This window comes from Artemia franciscana, unplaced genomic scaffold, assembly GCF_032884065.1.
Source record: "Artemia franciscana unplaced genomic scaffold, ASM3288406v1 PGA_scaffold_23, whole genome shotgun sequence".
In the NCBI taxonomy this organism is placed as follows: Eukaryota; Metazoa; Arthropoda; class Branchiopoda; order Anostraca; family Artemiidae; genus Artemia; species Artemia franciscana.
The window spans coordinates 890,593-911,693 of record NW_027062649.1 but is presented as its reverse complement, the minus strand read 5'-3'; the positions used below and the strand labels follow the sequence as shown (position 1 = coordinate 911,693).

The 21,101-nt window shown below is 36.5% G+C and overlaps 1 long non-coding RNA gene across 5 annotated transcripts in view; it reads left to right on the top strand.

The window, feature by feature from the left end:
- The window catches only part of LOC136041471 (uncharacterized), a 34,011-nt gene that overhangs the window by 1,778 nt on the left and 11,132 nt on the right, over positions 1-21,101 (top strand). For 2 of the 5 annotated variants that reach the window (XR_010621036.1, XR_010621037.1), the window contains exons 3-4: positions 13,501-13,651; positions 16,851-16,984. This is a non-coding gene — a long non-coding RNA (uncharacterized LOC136041471). Of the gene's footprint in view, positions 1-7,150; positions 7,277-13,500; positions 13,652-16,850; positions 16,985-21,101 lie in introns of those variants that run through there. The other 3 variants (XR_010621035.1, XR_010621038.1, XR_010621039.1) reach the window with 3 other exon arrangements.

Sequence of the window (21,101 nt, the reverse complement as noted above, 5' to 3'; positions counted from 1 at the left end):
AGAATCTATGAAAAAACTAGTTCTTCAATGATTGCCAGTGACTTGTTGAGACATTTTATCCATTTTTCTATTGTTCTTGAATGTTATTTCTAACACAAGCAGTAATTTTTCATTGCTCAATAAAGGCCAAAGCAAAAGATTTTAATTGTTTATAGATAATACTTTAAAATGACAAGAGTTTCAGTGCATTAATTCCATTCAGCTAATTCTGACAAATCTGTAACAGATAGATAATTTTATTGCCCATTCAAAAAATGGTTTTACACCACAAATGGAGTAAATAAATAAACAGGATTGAACAAAAAACTAGGTACTACATAAATAAACACAGACACTTAAGGACACATCTCAATGTTAAGGCTACTTGACTTGACTGACTTTAAGAATCCTGTCTGATGCCTAATGAGAGCTGTAATTGGTCACCAATGCTGAACTAACACGACACCGTTGTATTCTTTGTTCATGTCTGTAAATTAAGCAGAAGTTTTGCTAATTTATGATAAACAGATTGGAAGAAAAAGAAGTTTTTGTCCTGCCACCTGAACAATTAAAAAATCTACAACCTGGAATATCATGTAAGACTAGACCACTCAGGGCAGTTAAAGCAAAAAGCATCTACAAATTGTCTTAAGTAATGAAAATCCAAACTGAAGCAGAAAGAAAAATGGGGTTAGAAGATAAGCGACAACAAGAATCAAAACAGGTCAAAATTGAAAATGATGGTGATGATAATTTGATGATTCTTTGATACTACCAGTCGAAAGTAATAAGACTAAGAGAGCAGGTCAAACAAATTAGCTCAGCCAGAGTTGATCCAGCTCTAAATGGGTACCTGGAGGAATCTGGGGAAGGTAAGCAGGAAGGGTGTGAAAGCACAGAATGGTTGGTCCCCAGCCCCCCATTGCACTTCCTGGCTGAAGGGCTATGAAACGGAGATCAGCACCACTGGTGTGGACCTTAATGGTCTAGTGCCGTCTTACTTTTGTACTTTTTTTTAATCTTAACATAGTGGGTCACTGAAACATGAATTTTTACTTTATCTAACATGGTTAGATGTTTAAATGTAGATCCCTTTGTAATTTTGAAAATGTCTGTTTTTATCTCCTTTAAAATAGTTGCCCCCCCCTCCCATATACACATATGTAAATTTTGATGTAGATGGGTGCCCCTAATGGGTTGAGTGGGAATTCAAAACTTTTTGTCTCAGAGGATTCAAGGTGGGATTAAATTTAATGCTATTCTAATTCAGTAAAATTTTGACTTCCATTAAGGTATTTAGTTTCTTTTGATCCAACTTGAGATTTTCTGGAACAAAGCAGATGTTTTAAATGTTTGTAAGCCATTTTCATTTATTAGGAACTGTATTTCACTAAGTAGTATTTCAGTGTATTTCATTAAGTAGGTGTATGCTTCCAGGCAGCCTTCCAGAGCTACTGGCTTAATGCTGTTCGTTAATTAAATAGCAATTATTTTACAGAAGCAAATGGATCTGGCACTGAATTTTTCCTCATACTGAATTGCTTGTGTTTACTGAAGCCTATTTAAAAACTTGGGACAGCTGGGGAATATTTATATGTTTATTGTATATAAAAAATATTCTTGCAAATTAGGTATACCAAAAGAAATAATTTTTGTCTAAACAATTGTCATCTGAAAAAAATCCAGAAAATAATTATATAAATGTTCTAAAGTGAGATATGATAATCAAGGGCATTTAAAAAATGAAAAATATCTGTGTATGGGTTGGCATTTTATTTGTTCAATGCCACACCATTAGCACTGCAAACCAATTTCAGCTTTTACTGCTAAACTTGTTTTAGCAGTAAACTTGTTTTCTTATTTAATTTCTGAATGTTTCTGAATTAATGTATGTTTTGATTTTGCTCTCTGAACATAAATAATTAAAAGTGGGGGAGGAGGCCTGGTTGCCCTCCAATTTTTGATTACTTAAAAAGGCAAATAGAACTTTTATTTTTTTACAAACGTTTTTATTAGAAAAAATATACATAGCTTACAGATTAACTTATGTAACGAACCTCTATATTTGTATGTAAAAATTGTATGTCTTATGTAAATTATTAAAAAATACTTTAGCATAAAGAGCGGGGTGTTACAAGGAGCTGAAACCTTCATATGCATAAAAATTTTTGTCTGTTTTAATTTTTAATGCTGGTCCTTACTTTCAGTTGAAAAAACTTCGTATTTATTTTTTCATTGTTTGTTAAATAATGCTAGAAAATCCTGCGCCCCCTTTATTGAAATTGTCTTCCTCCATGGAATGATCCTCCCACGTACCCCCCCCCCCTCAATTTCTCCGTTCCCTAAACCAAAAAGTCTCCCTGAAAACGTTGGTACACTTCCCAATAGCCATTACTATATGTGAAAACTGGTCAAAGCTTGTAACTTGCAACCCCTCCCACTGGACTGTAGGGGAGCAAGATGTCCCCAAAGACATAGTTATTAGGTTTTTCAACTATGGTGAATAAAGTTGCTATCTCAGAATCTTGATCTGATAATTTTGGGGGGAAAATGAGCATGGGAGGGGGCCTAGGGGCTCTCCAAATTTTTTGCTTACTTAAAAAGGACATGAGAACTTAAATTCCCGTTAGAACGAGCCCTCTTGTAGCATTCTAGGACCACTGGGTCAATATGATCACCCCCAGGAAAAAGAAAAAAAATAAACAAGCACCCATGATTGGTCTTCTGGCAAAAAATACAAATATCCATATTTTTGTAGATAGGAGCTTGAAACTTCTACAGTGTGGTTCTTTGCCCAAACAAGCTTTGCTTCGGGCCATTTGCTTGTTTTATTTTGTTATTTATATTAATAAACCCATCTTTCTCTCTCTCTTTGATATGCTGAATGCGATGGTGTAGTTTTCGTTAAGATTCTATGACTTTTAGGGGATGTTTCTCCCTATTTTCTAAAATGAGACAAATTTTCTCAGGCTTGTAATTTTTGGTGGGTAAGACTAAACTTGATGAAACTTATATATTTAAAATCAGCATTAAAATGCGACTCTTTTGATGTAACTATTGGTATCAAAATTCCATTTTTTAGAGTTTTGGTTACTATTGAGCCAGGTTGCTCCTTACTACAGTTCATTACCACAAACTGTTAGATTCCACATAGCTAATGGAAACATACTGTAAAATTTCCCTATAGACATTTATTGAAACATCATTCATAATCGGATTATTTTCATTTGTTGGCTAATTGATAGTTTTGGTATTTGAGTGCAAATTCCCTTGGGACTTAGTGATTTATTAAGCAAAGAGATTTTCGTACAAGGACTTAAGAACTTGAATATATTTCAATGACATATTATCTGCAATAGCCATGTCGGAGAAATTAGTTTGGAATGCGATTTTGAACTTTTTAAATCGTGCTCGAAAAGCTGGAAATAAGAGTGACGAGATAAGTCGTAAAGCATGCAAGTTTTTTACAAAGGACGATATAATCAAGGCTAAGGAGATACTGTGGTCTTCTGCTCACTACACCAATAGAGTGTCAATTAAAAAAAGTGCCGAAGACAATATTAACGAAATGTTAAAGGTACTTGAACTTTGTGAGCTTTGTAACGTTGAGCTGCCAGTCTTTGTGATAGTTGAACCTGACGAAGTCCCTATCTGTCCTGGTGAGATAGCTGCGGTAATCACCAGAAAAGTTACAGAAGTTTGTAATAAGCTAGACAATTTCATGAATAAGGACCCTCCCGCCCCCTCGATTGTTCCTACAGTTACTGAAACAAAGCCCTCATATGCAGTGGTACTCAAGAATTTGCCCTCTGACCTCACGAAGTCCGATTGTAGGAAAGACTTTTTGCAAAAAATGTGTGGCAGAGAGTGCTCTAAAATTGTCGAAGTTCAGCCCAGAAAAGATAATTGGCGAGTTGTTACAGCTAGCAAGGCTGATGCAGAAACTCTTGTCGGGGTCTTTCAGAACGGTGACAAATCTCTTTCTGCAACAATCAGGAGCCCCTCTCACCTCGGTATTTCTCGATTTGTCCCCAGCAATATAAATAACGATGAACTTCGCGCACTGATTCCTAAATGTGTCAGTTCAAGACAGATTGGCAACACCCACTCGTTTCGATTGAAATTTGAAACCAAAGTTGATCTTATGAATGCCATAAAAAATCCCCCAGTCATAGATTATGAGAGGATCAAAGTGGCTGAGTATCTCTCCCTCCCGGTAAGATGTTTCAAGTGTTAAGCTTACGGACATATATCCAGTAGCTGCAAAAATGAAGCTATTTACGCAGTCTGCGGTGACCATGGTCATTCAAGCTCCAAAACATCTCCTTGTCAAAGGCCCAAGAAGTGTGCATTGTGCAAATCACAGGATCATCCCTGTTACAGCTTCAAATGTCCAGTCGCCCAAGGACTTTTAAGTAAAGTTAAGTCAGCATAATGGCTCGAGCCTTAAGTCTCTTATCATGGAATATCAATGGCAAAGTGGTTGACAAAGGCCTAGTCCTCTCTGAACTTTTAAGTACAAATGAAATAATTTTTCTGCAAGAATATTTTTTGTCTCATGAAAGGAAAAATTTACTCAGCATTTCACAGAATTCTTATCTCTTATTTCACCCAGCGAAAATGAATAAGAGCCGTGGCCAACCTTCAGGCGGATTAGCTATTATTTCACAATTTCCCGTCAATCTCCTTGAGTCGAATGACCATTTCATTGCTGCCGAATTTTCGGACCTAATCTGTATAAACGTTTACCTGCCAACTAATTACTGCTCTTCGCAATCAGAGAATAAATTCATAAATGCTTGCAAAAAGCTAGCGAGTTTTGTGAAGGGAGTTTCAAAGCATCCAAATGCTCGAGTTTTGATTGCAGGAGACTTTAATTGTGACTTAACAGACAGTTCATCGCCAAGAACCCAACTCCTTCTGAATTCCCTCCCCCCTTCCTACTCAGTTGCTGACAAAACAGAAACTTTCACGTTTATTGGTGTCCTGTCAGCGACTTCTAACCTTGATCATTTTATTGCATCTTTCCCCTGTGAAACTGTCGAGGTAATTTGTGATGGCTTTTATTCGGATCACCTTCCAATAAAGTTGAAAATAAATGCTTCATTTCATGCCCCTAAACAGCCAGATAAAAAGTAGTTTTATATAAAAGACTGGAAAGAAGTTAACCGCGAGATGTTTCGTTTTGAATGTGACAGAATATTAAATAAAAAAAAGGTGCCCTTTCATTTGTTGTGCACGCGCTCTGGCCTTAGTGAAAAAGAAATAGCCATCGGACTTACCACCTATCTAGCTGAAATTAACCATGCATTAAAGTGTGCTGAAGCTTCAGCTGTCCCGTGCAAGCGTATTAGGAAAGGCTCTCAAGTTCAGGGTTGGTCAAAAAACCCTTCCCTTATTTCTGCGTGCGAGTCTTCTAAAATTTGGCTGAATATTTGGAGGGATTGCGGCAGGCCTAAGTCTGGGACTATAAATGGTCTGCGGCTACGTTCTAAACGTTTTTTTGCTAAAGTGTTAAGAAAACATAAGGTTGATCTTATTGAGAAAAACGCTCATAAAATTGCAGAGAACCCTTCGAAGCTCTGGAAAAAATTTGAACGCCCTTGTGAACACATTAGTGCAAATAATATTCCTGAGCCTGAGTGGATAAATTATTATAAGCATGAGTTTTCTTCTCCCGATCCTGCTCTTGAGTCAAAATTTGAAAAAGAATTAAGTGCTTGTCTGAAGAAACACGAACCCTCGACATTTATTATTAAGCCAAGTGATGTATCGTTTTATTGTCAAAAACTAAAGAAAAGAAATTCTGCGGGAGTTGATGGAATTACTGCCAGACATTTTGATTATGCAAGTGCTCTTCTTTTTAATCATTTATCTCTACTTTTTCAAATGTCTATTGAAAACGGAGTTGTTCCTTATCAATTTACAGTTGGTCAAATAACCCCTATCCCGAAAAAAGGCAAAAAGGATTTTACTTCGTGTGATTCGTTCCGACCTATAACAGTTTCTTGTACTATTTTTAAATTGTTTGAGTCAGTTATTTTGGATGAAATTGTTTCTAAATGTTATGTCCCACCCCACCAGTTTGGTTACCAAAAAGGTATTAGCCGGGAGCATGCTCTTTTTGCTTTAATGAATGTTCTTGCTGATGCAGAAAGAAGTAGATCCCATATTATCCTTAGTGCTTTAGATGTTGCTCGTGCTTTCGACTCTTGTATTTTTTCCCAAGTTTTATTTGAAGCGTATAAAAGAGGGGTAAATTTTTGTATAGTGAAGTGCCTTCTGTATATGTACCATCACCTTAAGGCGAAGTTAAAGGGGGGATCTTCCCTTTTTAATATTTTGAAAGGAGTCCGTCAAGGTGGCCTTACCTCACCTTCTTTATTTAATAACTCTGTTTTAAATGCCCAAAATTGTGTTAATTTTAGTTGTATTCACCGTGGATTTAACTTGTCTTTAATAACTTTTGCAGATGACGTTTTGAACCTAAGCCGTACTTTTAGTGGATGTGAAAACGCGTTTAATCAGCTTTATAATGAATATAAAAATATTGGGCTTTCTTTCAATGTTGATAAAACTGCTGTTGTAGCTTTCAATTTTAAAGAGACAAATGGCCCTATTTTGTTATCTTTAGCTAATGTTCATGTCCCCCTTTCTCAAAAATTAGTTTACCTTGGAATGCCTATTGGAAAAAATATGAAAGAAACTGTGAATTTATCCCTTGAACTTTTGAAGAAAAAACTGAGAATTGCTTTATTAAACATATTGATAAATTAAATCTTGCGAAAATTTATAATAGCCTAGTTGTACCTCATCTCCTTTCTCTTTGTCCGGTTTGGCAGTTTTTTAGTGAACCTCAGAAACTATCTGTTCGTAGAGTATATTTTCGTTATGCTAAATTCCTTCTCAGTTACCCTCCTTGGACTAGAAATAGTTACTTAGTGAACAAATTCCGCCTAGTTTCTCCTACATCTATTATTGATAAAAGGCTTCATGATTTTCGTTCTTCTATGTCGATAGTGTCTCACCCATGGTCAGCATTACTTATTTAATTGTTTGATTGTGTTGATTTGTATTTATTTGTACCTTTTTTTTTTCTCTTATTACTCCATCTTAAGGGCGTTCCGCCCTCTTTTTGTAGATGGGTTATAAATAAATTGAATTGAATTGAATATACCTGAATGACAAGCTTTGTTGGGGGATCCATACTCGCGGTTTCCTAGAGCCCTATTATTCCCAACAAAGGGCTTTCCTTCCATGTGTAGAAGGAAAAGATGTTAAATTTCAGCCAAATCTGGTGAGTTACATCTTTTTTTTAATTTAATTTTATGTTGTACTTGTACAACATTCCCTACCACTTAAAGCCTTTAGGGGCCATATTCTTTACAAAAACTGACATTGAATTGGTTCTGTTTAGGTTGAAGATGTAAATATTCTATTTTATCTAGAAAAGGCTCTGCTTATTAATTTCCAAAATGCCACTAGAATAGGTCAATTCAATAAACAGTGCTTCGAGGCCAGATAGGTCAAATGCCATTAGGTTGGTCAATGGAATATCCCCATCCAACCTACCATCCCAACTTCCTCATCCCCAAACAATTTCCATCATTTAATGTAATAAATGATCTAAATGTCTGCCTGTCCCTACCTTTCAAACCACCCTAGGTTTTTTTTTTCCATTTCTTTTAGCTTCTTGTGAAAACTTAGAAAGTAAATTAAATTATCATAACTCCTTTCACACATTGGACAGAAATCCGGCCCCATCTTTGATCACTCCTCCCAATGATTTTTCCCTATCTTCAAGTGATATAAAAATTTCTCTTAATAAGAGACACATTTTAATGTGTGTCTCTAGTTAAAAACGCAATGAAAAATGTAAAAAATACATAAGTTCAAATGAGAACAACGATAATGGCTGTAGAAAAAAATATTATGAAAAAAAAACTATATATAATAAACTTAAAAAAGGTAGGAAACCAACATTTGTCCAAGATAAGAAATTCACTAAATTGAAATTCAAGTGTTTAAATATCAAATTCAGAAGCAAAAGACGGAATAAAACTTCCTGTAGAGCTCTCCATTTTGGGGCAAACTGGTGTGTTTACAGGGATTGTTTGGTTTTTCTCGTTTTGTAAGGTGACCTATAATTAGTTTGAGTTGAAGAGGGAGTAATTTCTTGGGTCTAGGAATTATTTAAAGCTTTTTCATCAAGACTAACGCAGAGAAGAAGTAATCTTGTGAAGTAGGCTTAGACATTTATTTGCTTAGATATTCAGCAACAAAGGAGAATATATTTGTCAAAAATTGTGTGTTGTACGGAAAGTAAATGAAGAATATGTTGGCAATCGTTAGGAAGGCAAGGCACCAAATATTAATTAAACAAAATCGATTAAAGTTTCTCTTAACCAAGAAAGATAAACTTTATAGAACCCTTATTCTTGAAAAAGAACAACTTATAAATTTTTATAATGCTCATCTGTTTGTTTTCTTGGCTCTACTTTTCTATGGTCATCCAGTCATGAAACCAACTAAACTTTTATGGGTATATTAGGTACTAAACGTAATTTGAAAGTAGAAAAGAGGAATATCAGCTGATGGAAAAAAAAGGTTTGTCTCGAGATGTAGTAAACCAGTATTTTACTTTTTTTTGGCTATGAGGAAACTTAGAATTTTTTGAAATTGAAAATGAAAGTTTGAGGCAGCCCTGCCGTAAAATGTCGTCCCTGGATAGTTAAGTGGATCTTGCTTTGTGTGCATAATATTCTATGCCAAGTTGTTATTTGAAATTATGTGTAACCTTTCACACTTGTACAAGTCATTTCATAGTAGGCTGAAGTAAAAATCTATAAAAGCCGTCATAATCATTGAAGACCTTCACATTATTTATAACCAAACTATTCAATATTTAAAAACGTTGAATGATGATTTGAGCTCTGATTAGGGATGAAAGGTCTTCTAGGAAGAGTTTGTCAATTTGTTTTCAAAATATTTTAAATAATTTTAATTATTTTAATTAATATTTAATATTTAAAATATTAAAATATTTTAATCCAGAAAGTAAAGTCTTGTTCCTGCTATGTTTGAATTTCCCATAATGTAACTTAGTAACGTAAGATTCTAAGTAGAGCACGAGCCTACTAGGCACTGCCTATATTGCAGACAAAAATTTTCTCGGTAAGATTACGTAACAAAGCAGAGATTCTTGTTATGCTAGTGTGAAGTTTTACAGCGTAGTATGAAAAAAAAAAAAACTTTATTAAACAATGGTATGACTTCATTGCATATTGATTTGCGGTCTAAATGTACATTTTTGTTGATGTAGGGGGCTTTTTTTACAACTTTGTAGTGCATTACAAGACATGGCATCTGGGAAAAACAAGCATTTTCATCCGGGAGGGGGTAACAAGAACAAATTTCAAAACGTTTCAACAATTTGTTTATTGTTTTTGATTTGACAATTGTTCGTAAAAAAAAACTGCAGGGAAAGGTGTTCTAACTGTGTACATTTCTCCCTCCCCTCCCCCTCCAGATATGGCCTTGAATGCAGCCCTTTCAGTAATTTTATTTCATACATTTTACTCTTGTACAAAGCAGAAAAAGTAAATGTTTTCATGTTTTGCTAACAATTGCACTCTTTAAAATTTACTGGGCCGTGCACTCCTTTTTTTCAATACTACAATTATTAAAAAATTCTTAATTTTCTAGGAAGTGAAGTCAAATGTTATTATTGGTTTTTATGGCATTCGGAAATGAATTCATGTTTTTTTAAATGATTTTAATTTGCCTTAACCTTAAGCAACGTCTGAAAGTTATTCCCAGATTATATTAACAAATCTCACTGGCAAGAGTTTAAATACGTTACCATATACGTTCTAAACACGTTATCATATACGCTCTGTGACCACACTGACTGGAAATGACGGTCCACAAAAAACGAACAAAACCAAGAGGAAAAAGGATAATTAGAAAACAAATGAGGGTGAAAAATCAACAGGCAATAGCCATGGCATTATGATGTAGGATGTGTCGTGTCTGGAAACATCAGTTAAGATATTTACATATTTCTAAGTAAAAAAAAAATAAAGAATAATTAGCTTGTGTTTTTGTAAGTCTAATTATGGCACTCGGTATTAACCAAGTGACATATAGCAATCGCCAATTCTGTCGGTCTGTCTGTCTGTCTGTCTGTCGGTCTGTCGGTCCCGGTTTTGCTACTTTAGGCACTTCCAGGTAAGCTAGGACGATGAAATTTGGCAAGCGTATCAGGGACCGGACCAGATTAAGTTAGAAATAGTCGTTTTCCCAATTTGACCATCTGGGGGGGGGGGGCCGGTTAATTCGCAAAAATAGAAAAAATGAAGTATTTTTAACTTATGAGTGGGTGATTGGATCTTAATAAAATTTGATGTTTGGAATGATATTGTGTCTCAGAGCTCTTATTTTAAATCCCGACCGGATCTGATGACATTGGGGGGAGTTGGGGGGGGGGGGAACCTAAAGTCCCGGTTTTGCTACTTTAGGCACTTCCAGGTAAGCTAGGACGATGAAATTTGGCAAGCGTATCCGGGACCGGACCAGATTAAATTAGAAATAGTCGTTTTCTCGATTTGACCATCTAGGGGGGTGGGGGGCCGGTTAATTCGGAAAAAATAGAGAAAATGAAGTATTTTTAACTTATGAGCGGGTGATTGGATCTTAATGAAATGTGATGTTTGGAATGATATTGTGTCTCAGAGCTCTTATTTTAAATCCCGACCGGATCTGAAGACATTGGGGGGAGTTGGAGGGGGGAAACCTAAAATCTTGGAAAACACTTAGAGTGGAGGGATCGGGATGAAACTTGATGGGAAAAATAAGCGCAAGTCCCAGATACATGATTGACATAATCGGACCTGATTCGCTCTCTTTGGGGTAGTTGGGGGCGGGGAGTAATTCTTAAAAATTAGAAAAAATGAGGTTTTTTCAACTTACGAACGGGTGATCAGATCTCAATGAAATTTGATGTTTAGAAGGATATCGTGTCTTAGAGCTCTTATTTTAAATCCCGACCGGATCTGGTGACGGGGGCGGGGAGTTGGGAGGGGGAAACCTAAAACTTGGAAAACACTTAGAGTGGAGGGATCGGGATGAAACATGGTGGGAAAAATAAACACAAGTCCTAGATAGCTGATTGACATAAACGGAACGGATCCGCTCCCTTTGGGGTAGTTGGGGGGGGGGGGGTATTTCTGAAAAATTAAAAAAAATGAGGTATTTTTAACTTACGAACGGGTGATCGGATCTCAATGAAATTTGATATTTAGAAGGATATCGTGGCTCAGAGCTCTTATTTTATACCCTACCGGATCTGATTACATTGGGGGGAGTTGGGAGGGGGAAACCTAAAACTTGGAAAACACTTAGAGTGGAGGGATCGGGATGAAACTTAGTGGGGAAAAAACACGAGTCCTAGATACATGATTAACATAACCAGAACGGATCCGCTCTCTTTGGGGTAGTTGGGGGGGGGGGTTAATTCTGAAAAATTAGAAAAAATGAGGTATTTTTAACTTACGAACGGGTGATTAGATCTCCATGAAATTTGATATTTAGAATGATATCGTGTCCCAAAGCTCTTATTTTAAATCCTGACCGGATCTGGTGACATTCGGGGAAGTTTGGGGTGGGGAAACCTAAAATGATGGAAAACACTTAGATTGGAGGGATTGGGATGAAATTTGGTTGGAAAAATAAGCAGAAGTCTTGCATACATGATTTACATAATTGGAATGGATCCGCTCAATTGCGGGGGGGGGTAATTCTGAAAAATAAGAAAAAATGACGTATTTTTAACTTACGAAGGAGTGATCGGATCTTCATGACACTTCATATTTAGAAGGACCTCGTAACTCAGATATCTTATTTTAAATCTCAACCGGATCAAGCGTAATAAGGGGGGGTCAGTTGGGGGGACCGGAAATCTTAGAAAATACTTAAAGCGGTCCAGATCAGGATGAAACTGGATGGGGAGAATAGAAACCTGTCTAAGATACGTGACTGATATAACTGGACCGGATCTGCTCTCTTTGGTGGAATTCGGGGGGGGGGGTAATTTTGAAAATTGAGGTATTTGTAACTTACGAAAGGGTGACCAGATCTTAATGAAATTTGATATTTAGAAGGATCTTGTGCTTTAAAGTTGTAATTTCAAATTCCGACCAGATCCTGTGACATTCGGGGGAATTGGAGGGGGAAACCGGAATTCTTGGAAAACATGAAAATTGGGGTATTTTTATCTTACGAATAGATGATCGGATCGTAATGAAATTTGATTTTTAGAAGGAATTCATGTCTCAGAGCTCTTATTTCAAATCCCGACCAGATCTTTTGACATTGGGGGAGTTGGAGGGGGAAATCTTGGAAAAACACTTGGAGTGGAGGAACCGGGATGAAGCTTGGTGGATAGAATAAACAAATGTCCTTGATACGTGATTGACAGAATCGTACTGGATTCGCTCTCTTTGGGGGAGTTGGGGGGAGGGGCTCAGTGATTTGGCGAGTTCGGTGCTTCTGGACGTGCTAGGGTGATGAAAAGTGGTAGGCGTGTCAGGGAGCTGCACAATTTGAATGATAAAGTCGTTTTCCCAGATTCGACCATCTGGGGGGCTAAAGGGAGAGGAAAAATTAGAAAAAATTAGGGATTTATAACTTACGAGTGGGTGATCGGATCTTAATGAATTTTGATATTTAGAAGGACTTTGTGACTCAGGGCTCTTATTTTAAATCTTGACCGGCATTAAGCCTCTTATTTTCCTTTTTAAATCAATCTATTGATTCATAGAATTTTGTTAGAGCTCATACCACATGATCTCTTGGCTCTTAGCTCTTCTCGCCTCGTCACAAGTGCCATATGAGCTCTTAGCTCTTGTTTTTTGATCAAATTTTAAAAAATCTGGCTGCCAAATTAAGATGTTTCTAATGGATATCTAAAAAATTTCTATTCTGACATTGTCAACAATGAGTATTAATTTGAAGCATTCCTAAAACTAAAATACTGTTTTGCAAACTTAGAGTAAATATAATAATGTATAGTATTGCCACTAGCAGCTTTAGGCCTTAAGAGCTGCAGCAGAAGAATATTGCTGCAGGAACACTATTCTTGCAGTCAAGAAAACCGATTATTTCTTATAGCCCCTCTCAACTGCAAGTATGGTTTCGCGTTGTTCTGGTGGTTCCTTGACGCGCATTTGTTGACGTAAATTAGACATTGCTAATCTTGCCCTTTCTCTTTGAGCTGCAAGCCTCGTTTTGCGTTTCTCTGGTTTTTCCTCCTGGTGTGCTCTTTTTGGTGCCATTGTAGGATTAGTGGTACTTTCTCCTTGAATAAGAGGGAACGAGGGAAAGGAATAATCTCTGGGAAAGGCCGCCAAATACTTCTGTTGAAGGAAATATACTTGATGGTCCCTAACCTATTTCAAAAGTCTACTACTTCAGGTGATTTGTGTAACTCTCTTCACGTCATTGATTTGCCTTTTTTTATAGGCAGTGGAAGAATCACTGCAGCTTCAACTTACGCATCAAACAACTTTACGCATTACCCTGGGGGACTCCGCTTAACACATCAATTGAGGATGACATAGCTTCACCAACAACAACCTGCTGAGTTCGTCCATTTAGATAATCAGCAATAAATGTAATTGTTTTTTACCCAATTTATAAGCTGCACATTTTTTAAACGAGCATATTTAAGTGTGTTTCAGCTTTGTGTCTCCACGTCTTCAACTGTCAGTTTTTTACAATGATAATTTAGGCATTAGTCACGTTGCTTATTCTGATGATGTTCTGCTTCTTAGCCGGACAAAACATAGTCTGATTGCCAACTTTGACCTGCTTTCAGTCGCACTATACACAGTAAGCCTTTCCGTTAATGCTGCCAAATGTGAGTTTTTATGTTTTAGGAGTCCTCCACCAGCATCACCTCTTTGCTTGGGTTCTTCAACTATAACATGCTCAGGAAGTATTAAATGGTTGGGTCTATCTTTTTCCATGTCACTTTCGTCGACTTGCTTCGCTATTACGTCGAGCGTCCTGAAAAGTATGTGGGTTGGCTACGGAAAAATTTCACCCAATCGTAGTTGGTGTAACCGAAAAGGGCTGCCGTCTTTATTCTAATTTTTGCGCCCCTACTGTTTTTTATCTTTTTGGTTCTGCTTTCCTCCTTTGCAGGAAGGATACAAAGGAAATCACTCAGTATATTAAAAGTATTGCAAATATTTGCTGCGTCTGTCTCGGTGGTATGAACTGAAATCAGACTGAAACAATTATCTGCAGATCTGTGTCTTAAAACTCCGCAGATGAGTCTTAAAACTGTTGTTTTTCTCTTTTTTTGTCTTTACTTCACAGTTTTATGTATTTTGTGGATTATAAAGTTATTATTATCATTATTGGAGTTTCATAGCTGCATGTGTTTCATAAAGCTTTTGTCACAAAGTTATTTAATTTCTTTATTGCATAAGTGGCGTGACCATTGTGTGTCTAATGGAAATTTGCCAATATTGGCAGTAGTTTACAGTATTCACTTTGTTGGGAATTCGTAGATTTCTTTACTTTAGGGATGTAATTTTTTGGCTAGATCAATGATTTTTTTTTTTTTTTTGCCAAAAAATTGGACAGACAAGGGTTGATTCTTCCCCCTTATAGAGTTAGAAGAAAGGTGTGTGGGTTTTCTTTGATATAGATAATAAAAAAATTTGGTCTAAAACTGAGATTTCTCCTCTTCGTACCTTCAGATTTTGATTGGTAACTTAAAAAAGTCACCATTCCCCTCTCACCAGCTAATGGAAAAGTGAAAATGCACTAACCTAGCAAACTTCATTTTAGTAAAAAAAAAGGTAATGATGTTGAAACAAATTTCGTGAGGGAAAATTCCCAGACAATTCGGAATATTGTCAAAATTTTAACTAAAAATGAGCTTGAAATTAAAGAATAATTGAAAAAACAAACTTTGCAGGTTTTTAGTTTTTCTAAGTTTGAAATGCTTTTTAACCCTATTCAAATTCAACTTACTTAGATCCTCCTACGCCTGGGGGCGCATAGGGCAGCGACGGTTTATCTCCTACGCCTGGGGGCGCATAGGGCAGCGACGGTTTATCTCCAACTTGACCGATCTTGTGCCAAAGACTAAAGTTCATTCAAAGTGGTTCGGAGACTCGTTGCTTCTTTCTCAAGGGACCTACCAAGTGTACTGCGTTGTCTTCCACTCCTTCGAATGCCGGGTGGGGTCCAACACCATAAATCATGTGGGAGGCGCTTTTCGCTCATGCGGATAATATACCGCCAATATTTCCATCTTCTCATTCTGATCTCGTCAGTCACCAGTGGCTGCTCGGTAAAGGCCCTAATCTGGGCATTTGTTGCTCTATCAGCCCAATGTACCATAAGGATTCTATTCAGGCAACTATTCTCGAAGCTAAGTAGTTTTTTCTCAGCATTATTTGAAAAGCTCCAGGAATCGCATCCATATAAAAGTACAGAGAATACACTACTCCTAAACAATGGCAATTTCAACTTCTGCGAGAAGTATCTGCATCTCCAAATATTCTTCAGCTGAGAAAATTCTCCACCTGCATACGTTATGCGTAGCAAGACTTCTCTGTCACAGTTCCCATCTTGGGTAATTGTACTACCGAGGTACTTAAATTCTCTGACCTCTTCTACATCAGTGCCTTCGTATTGAATCCCAGCTGCAATGGTCGTCACAGCTGGGTTTGACATACTTTTTGTTTTATTAATATTAATCTTCAGGCACATAGGGGCAGTTTTTGTTGCTAATTCCTTCAGATTACGTTGAATGTCCTCTTGGCGGTGAGCTATGAGAACAGTATCGTCAGCGAAATCACAGTCATATATTTGGGGTTCAGGGCTAAGTTGTATGCCTCCTCTAAAGTGGCAAGCTCGAAGAAAAAAATTAATAAGTATTGCGAATAATATCTGGAGATAATAAACATTCTTGATGTACAACAGACTCAACAGACTCGGAAAGCCCATTATCCTTCTGGACTGCACATACCTGTGCAGCATAAGGGATTTAGTCTAGTCACAATTTTCGGAGGCATTCCATATGCTAGGAGAATTTTCCACATTGCGCCTTGGTGTACAGAGTCAAATGCTTTCAAGAAGTCTATAAACACTAAAATAAATATCAGGTCGCAGCAAGAACGATTTGGGCGGAAACCATGTTGCTCGTCCCTTAAAATTTGTCCACTTTAGTCTTTTGGCTCTACTAAGTATAAATTAACATAGAACTTTACTTCCGGCTGACTGGAGTGTGTTACCAAAGTCAGGAGAGACAATCTCGTCGTTCCACACCTTACCAAGCACCTTAAATAGTGAGCCAGCGAGAACTTTTTTTCCGTATTTCAGTAGTTCAAATTCAAGCAGACTTTCTATTCAATCAATTCATTTCCACAAATTGTTTGCAATATATTTTTGTCTTTAAAAAAATCTGTGTCCGCGAGCTAGCAGAAAATTTATTAATAGTAATTGGTGTGGCGTAAACAGGCCTTTAGTCAAACAAGCGCCAAATACTTAGAAATAGAAACTAATTAACTTTTTATTTCTCGCTGTTTTATAGTAAACAATCCCCTTTTAGGAATAACCACATTCTAGACACAAGTGCAACCACTCTGGACAGCTTGTAAATTTACTTTACGTTTGGTCAAATGGTTTGGCCGCGTTTCTACAGTCTCTGATAATAGTAGAGTCTCTGTTAATTTATTTGGAAGTTGGCGTGTCAAGTTCTGGTGCATTAAACTATGTTTTAATAAGGAATCCCACTGTATATGATCTGATGCTGTATACCCCTCTTCTTAGCTGACTCTTATATTTTTTAGGTTTCTATATGGAAGCACGGTGTCTTGCTACACGTCTCGACAATGAAAGCAAAGAGTTAAGGAAGAGCCGAGCCCGCATATCGTTGTGGGAACTCCGGATAGTATTTCCTGCATGATTGGACAGGGTGCCCTGGGTAAGTATTTTTGCGTATGCTCTTTTTTAGTTGCTTTTTCCGATCTTTTTTTAAACTCTTTTATTTTCTTATTCTTTCTAATTGGCAGAATCTTCTGCTTCCAACCCTCCTGGGGATAACCTTCTGTGAGTGCAATCATCCTGGTTGATCTTTATTTTATCGAATTCATATTTTCTGTTTCGTTTGACGTTTAATTTTTTTTCAGCATACCGGGGGCTACAATCTTTTTTGGGTGTAATCTTCCGTAGATGTTTCCTTACTCTACTACTCCTAATAGCTTGCTGCAGTAAACAGCCACCTGGGGCATAGGCTGAGGCTGTCTATGCTTCTCCTCAGTTCCACACTTCAGATTTCAAGTCCTTACAGTGAAGTTTCACCCTTATTGAAATTAAATAAATAAAAAAAACTAGTTTTTTTTTTTAACTTAAAGTAAGGAGCGACATCAAAACTTAAAACGAACAGAAATTACTCTGTATATGAAATGGGTTGTCCCCTCCGCAATCCCTCGCTCTTTACGCTAAAGCTTTTAATTTTTTTAAAAAGTAGAATTGTGGCAAAGAGTCAAACTTTAACGTAAAGAGCGAGGGATTGCGGAGGAGACAACCCATTTCATATACGGGGTAATTTCTGTTCGTTTTAAGTTTTAATGTCGCTCCTTACTTTCAGGTAAAAAAAACTATTTTCATTTATTTAATTTTTGAACGTTTTTGAATTAATGCATGTTTGATTTTGGCTCTCCGCACGTAAGTTATTGAAATGAAATTTGTATATGAATTCTTTTTTTGGCTAAATGGCTTTCTATTAGTTTTGATCAGACGATTTTGAGAAATAAGGGGTGGGGAAGGGGGCCTAGTTGCCCTCTAATTTTTCGATTACAAAAGGCAACTAGAACTTTTTATTGTTAACGAACGTTTTAATTAGTAAATAATATGCGTAACTTAAGAATTAACTTACGTTACAAACTTTTATAGTCTTATATTTTTATTATATGTATGAGGGGGTTTGTACCCTCGTTAATACCTCGCTCTTTATACTAAATCGTAAGTTTTGTCCCAACTCTTTAAGAATGACTCCTGAATCAGAAAGGCCATAGAATAAATAGTTGAAATTACTAAAAATACTTTAGCATGAAGAGCGAGGTATTTATCTCCTTCTAAATACCTCGTTCTTTATGCTAAAGTATTTTTAGAATCCCTCATATGCGTAATAATTTCTGTTCGTTTTAGGTTCCAATGCTACTGCTTACTTTCAATTGAAAAAAAACGTTTTCATGTTTATTTTTTCATTGTTTTTTTTATAGTAATGCTAGGAAATCCTACGCCCTTTTCATTGAATTTTTCTTCCCCCATGACATATTCCTCCAAGGGAAGATCCTCCCACATAGCCCCCTGCCCTCAACCCCCCCACCACCCCAAACCAAAAAAATTCCACTGAAAACATTTGTACACTTCCCAATAGCCATTACTGTATTTAAACACTAGTCAAAGTTTCTAACTTGTAGCCTCTCCCATAGGGATTGTGGGGGAGTAAGTCATTTCCAAAGACATAGTTATTATGGTTTTCGACTATACGGAACAAAATGGTTATCTCAAAATTTTGATCTGTTGACTTTGGGAAAAATGAGCGTAAGAGGGGTCTAGGTGCCCTCCAACTCTTTGGTCACTTAAAAAGGGCACTATAACTTTTCATTTCCGTTAGAATGAGCCCTCTTGCGAAATTCTAGGACCACTTGGTCGATGCGATGACGCCTCGGAAAAAAATAAAATAATAAAAAATAAATAAACACGCACCCGTGATTTGTCTTCTGGCAAAAAATACGAAATTTCACATTTTTGTGGATAGGAGCTTGAAATTTTCGCTAAAGGGTTCTCTGATACGCCGAATGCGATGGTGTGTTTGCAATTTTCCAGATACCGAGAACATTAAACTGGTTGTACTTGACAAAGCCGATGAGATGTTGTCTCGGCCTCAGGAGGTTCGCAATCCAGTGAACGATGTATTTCGTAGACTGTCTGGAAACAATAAGCAGGTTTTCCTGTTGACGTCTACTATCTCAGATGACGTCGAAGAAGTCGCCAACGCGTTTATGCACAATCCTATCCATATTTCTGTGACGGAAGAGGAGTTGGTTTTTAATAGAAAGTCCTGATTTTGTAGAATGAACTGAAGAATAGGTTGTTGAAAAGAACCTTGTATTTAGGGTTTTAATATGGTTATAGTAGTCCAGAAAAACGTTGCATTTAGGATTTATAAACGGGGATGGGGATGGTTGTCCTGAAATTTGTTGAAGCCTTCCCCTCAAGCAATACACCTTAAAATACCCGCCTTCGTGCTTTCCTTTAAACAGTGAAAATATAAGGTAACAAATCTGTATGTATATATTTTGTATTACATAGTAGATTTAAGCATTTGTATTTAGAAAAAACGAGAAGATTAAAAACAAAAAGAGATTTGACTTTTAGAGATAAGAGCCGACTTGTTATTATGACAAAAAAAAATAGTAAGCTTAAAAGATCTGACGGGTGATAACGCTGTAACCACACTGGATTTATTGACGCTCAGTTGAACAAACTGCCTCATGAAGTGCAGCAGCAGTGTTAAAATACTACTGTCATATGAAGCATGATAGTGTTCCGAAGACTTAAGATCTATACTACTAAGGTCCTAACAATCAAAGCACTCTCCCCTCTATATTTTGACAACTATGTAATGCTGCAGATCTTTTTAAGCTGAGTAAGTTGGTTTTAGTAAGAGTATGTAATAAGTTGGAACCAGAATCCTACTCTTTCTTTCAAAATATGTCCAAACTCTTTAGTAAAATTGAATACTATTTTTAGAACTTCTATGCCGCAATAATGCCTCACATTGGTTATCAGCAATATCAATATTATTTAAGTACAATCCTTGGTGAGAACCAAACATCGGTATCGAAAAATCTACTTAGCATCTTCTAAATTCTGTATCTCTTTTTGTCGAAAATAGTTTCGTAAACCTCTTATGTAACAATACTGTCGGGTTTTCTGCTGAACAATATCATAAATTCTCCTAATGTGGAACTAAATCAAATTCTTCAAGTTGTAATAAAATGGCATATTTACAACATCTCAGGAACAAAGTAGGGTATTACTTTGAAAAATTCAGAGAAAGCTGATGGGGATGTGAAGCTAAATGAAAAGACACTATGTGCATGCAGGTGGCCAAAAAGGCTTGAGGTCTGTAATGAACAAGCTCAGAAACCCTCAAGTACATAGTTGAGAGGAAATAAAGCACTAACTGTAAAGAGACATGTTGGTTGTTTTGAATATGGATATCTATATTACATTAAGTTTCAGGTGCATGATCAGCACTCAGAAAACAAACAGTAAATTTGTAGGAAATCAAGCTCCATTGAAGCAGAATAGAATAATTTGGCTTCACCTTGGATTCAATATTGCAATTTTTGCCCGTAAAAACCTAATTCCGTGGAAATAAAGCACCATCTGTAAAGATTTACATTTTTTTTTTATTTATGGCGTCTATATTTCATTAAGTTTCGAATATATGATCAGCGCTCAGAAGCCTAATAGTAACTTTTGTGGACAAAGACCCCATTCGTGAAATTTAAATACAATTTAGTTTGTTTCAGGATTCTTTGTTTGAATTTCAGCGGTTAAATAAGGGGCTCGGTAGAAATCTAGAACTATTTGGGAAATACTTACAAAACTGATTGCTATCTAGGACAGTTGTATTGTAATCATAACAATTTTCCGTGATGAACATTGCAATATTTAGTCAAGTAATGGAGATAATTTTTTTTGCATGATTGAAACCTGCAGGGTGTGACATTTCCATCACTTGTGGAATATATTCTTATTGTATTCTGCTTTCTGACGTCTATATTGATCTTGGCTTTATTTTTGCGATCGGTGAGCTCAGAAAACCTTAAATACGGTTTAAATAATTATTTACAATTAACTATTAATTTGATTTAAAATCAAGCGCGAAACTTATTCTCAGTCGCTTCTGTATTTTTAATAGCCTCACTTTTTATGTTAATGATTTTTAAGTGAATTATATTTAACTATGTTCAAGCTTTCCGTAAATGATGTTGCTCAAGACTCAAGAATTATCTTGAGTC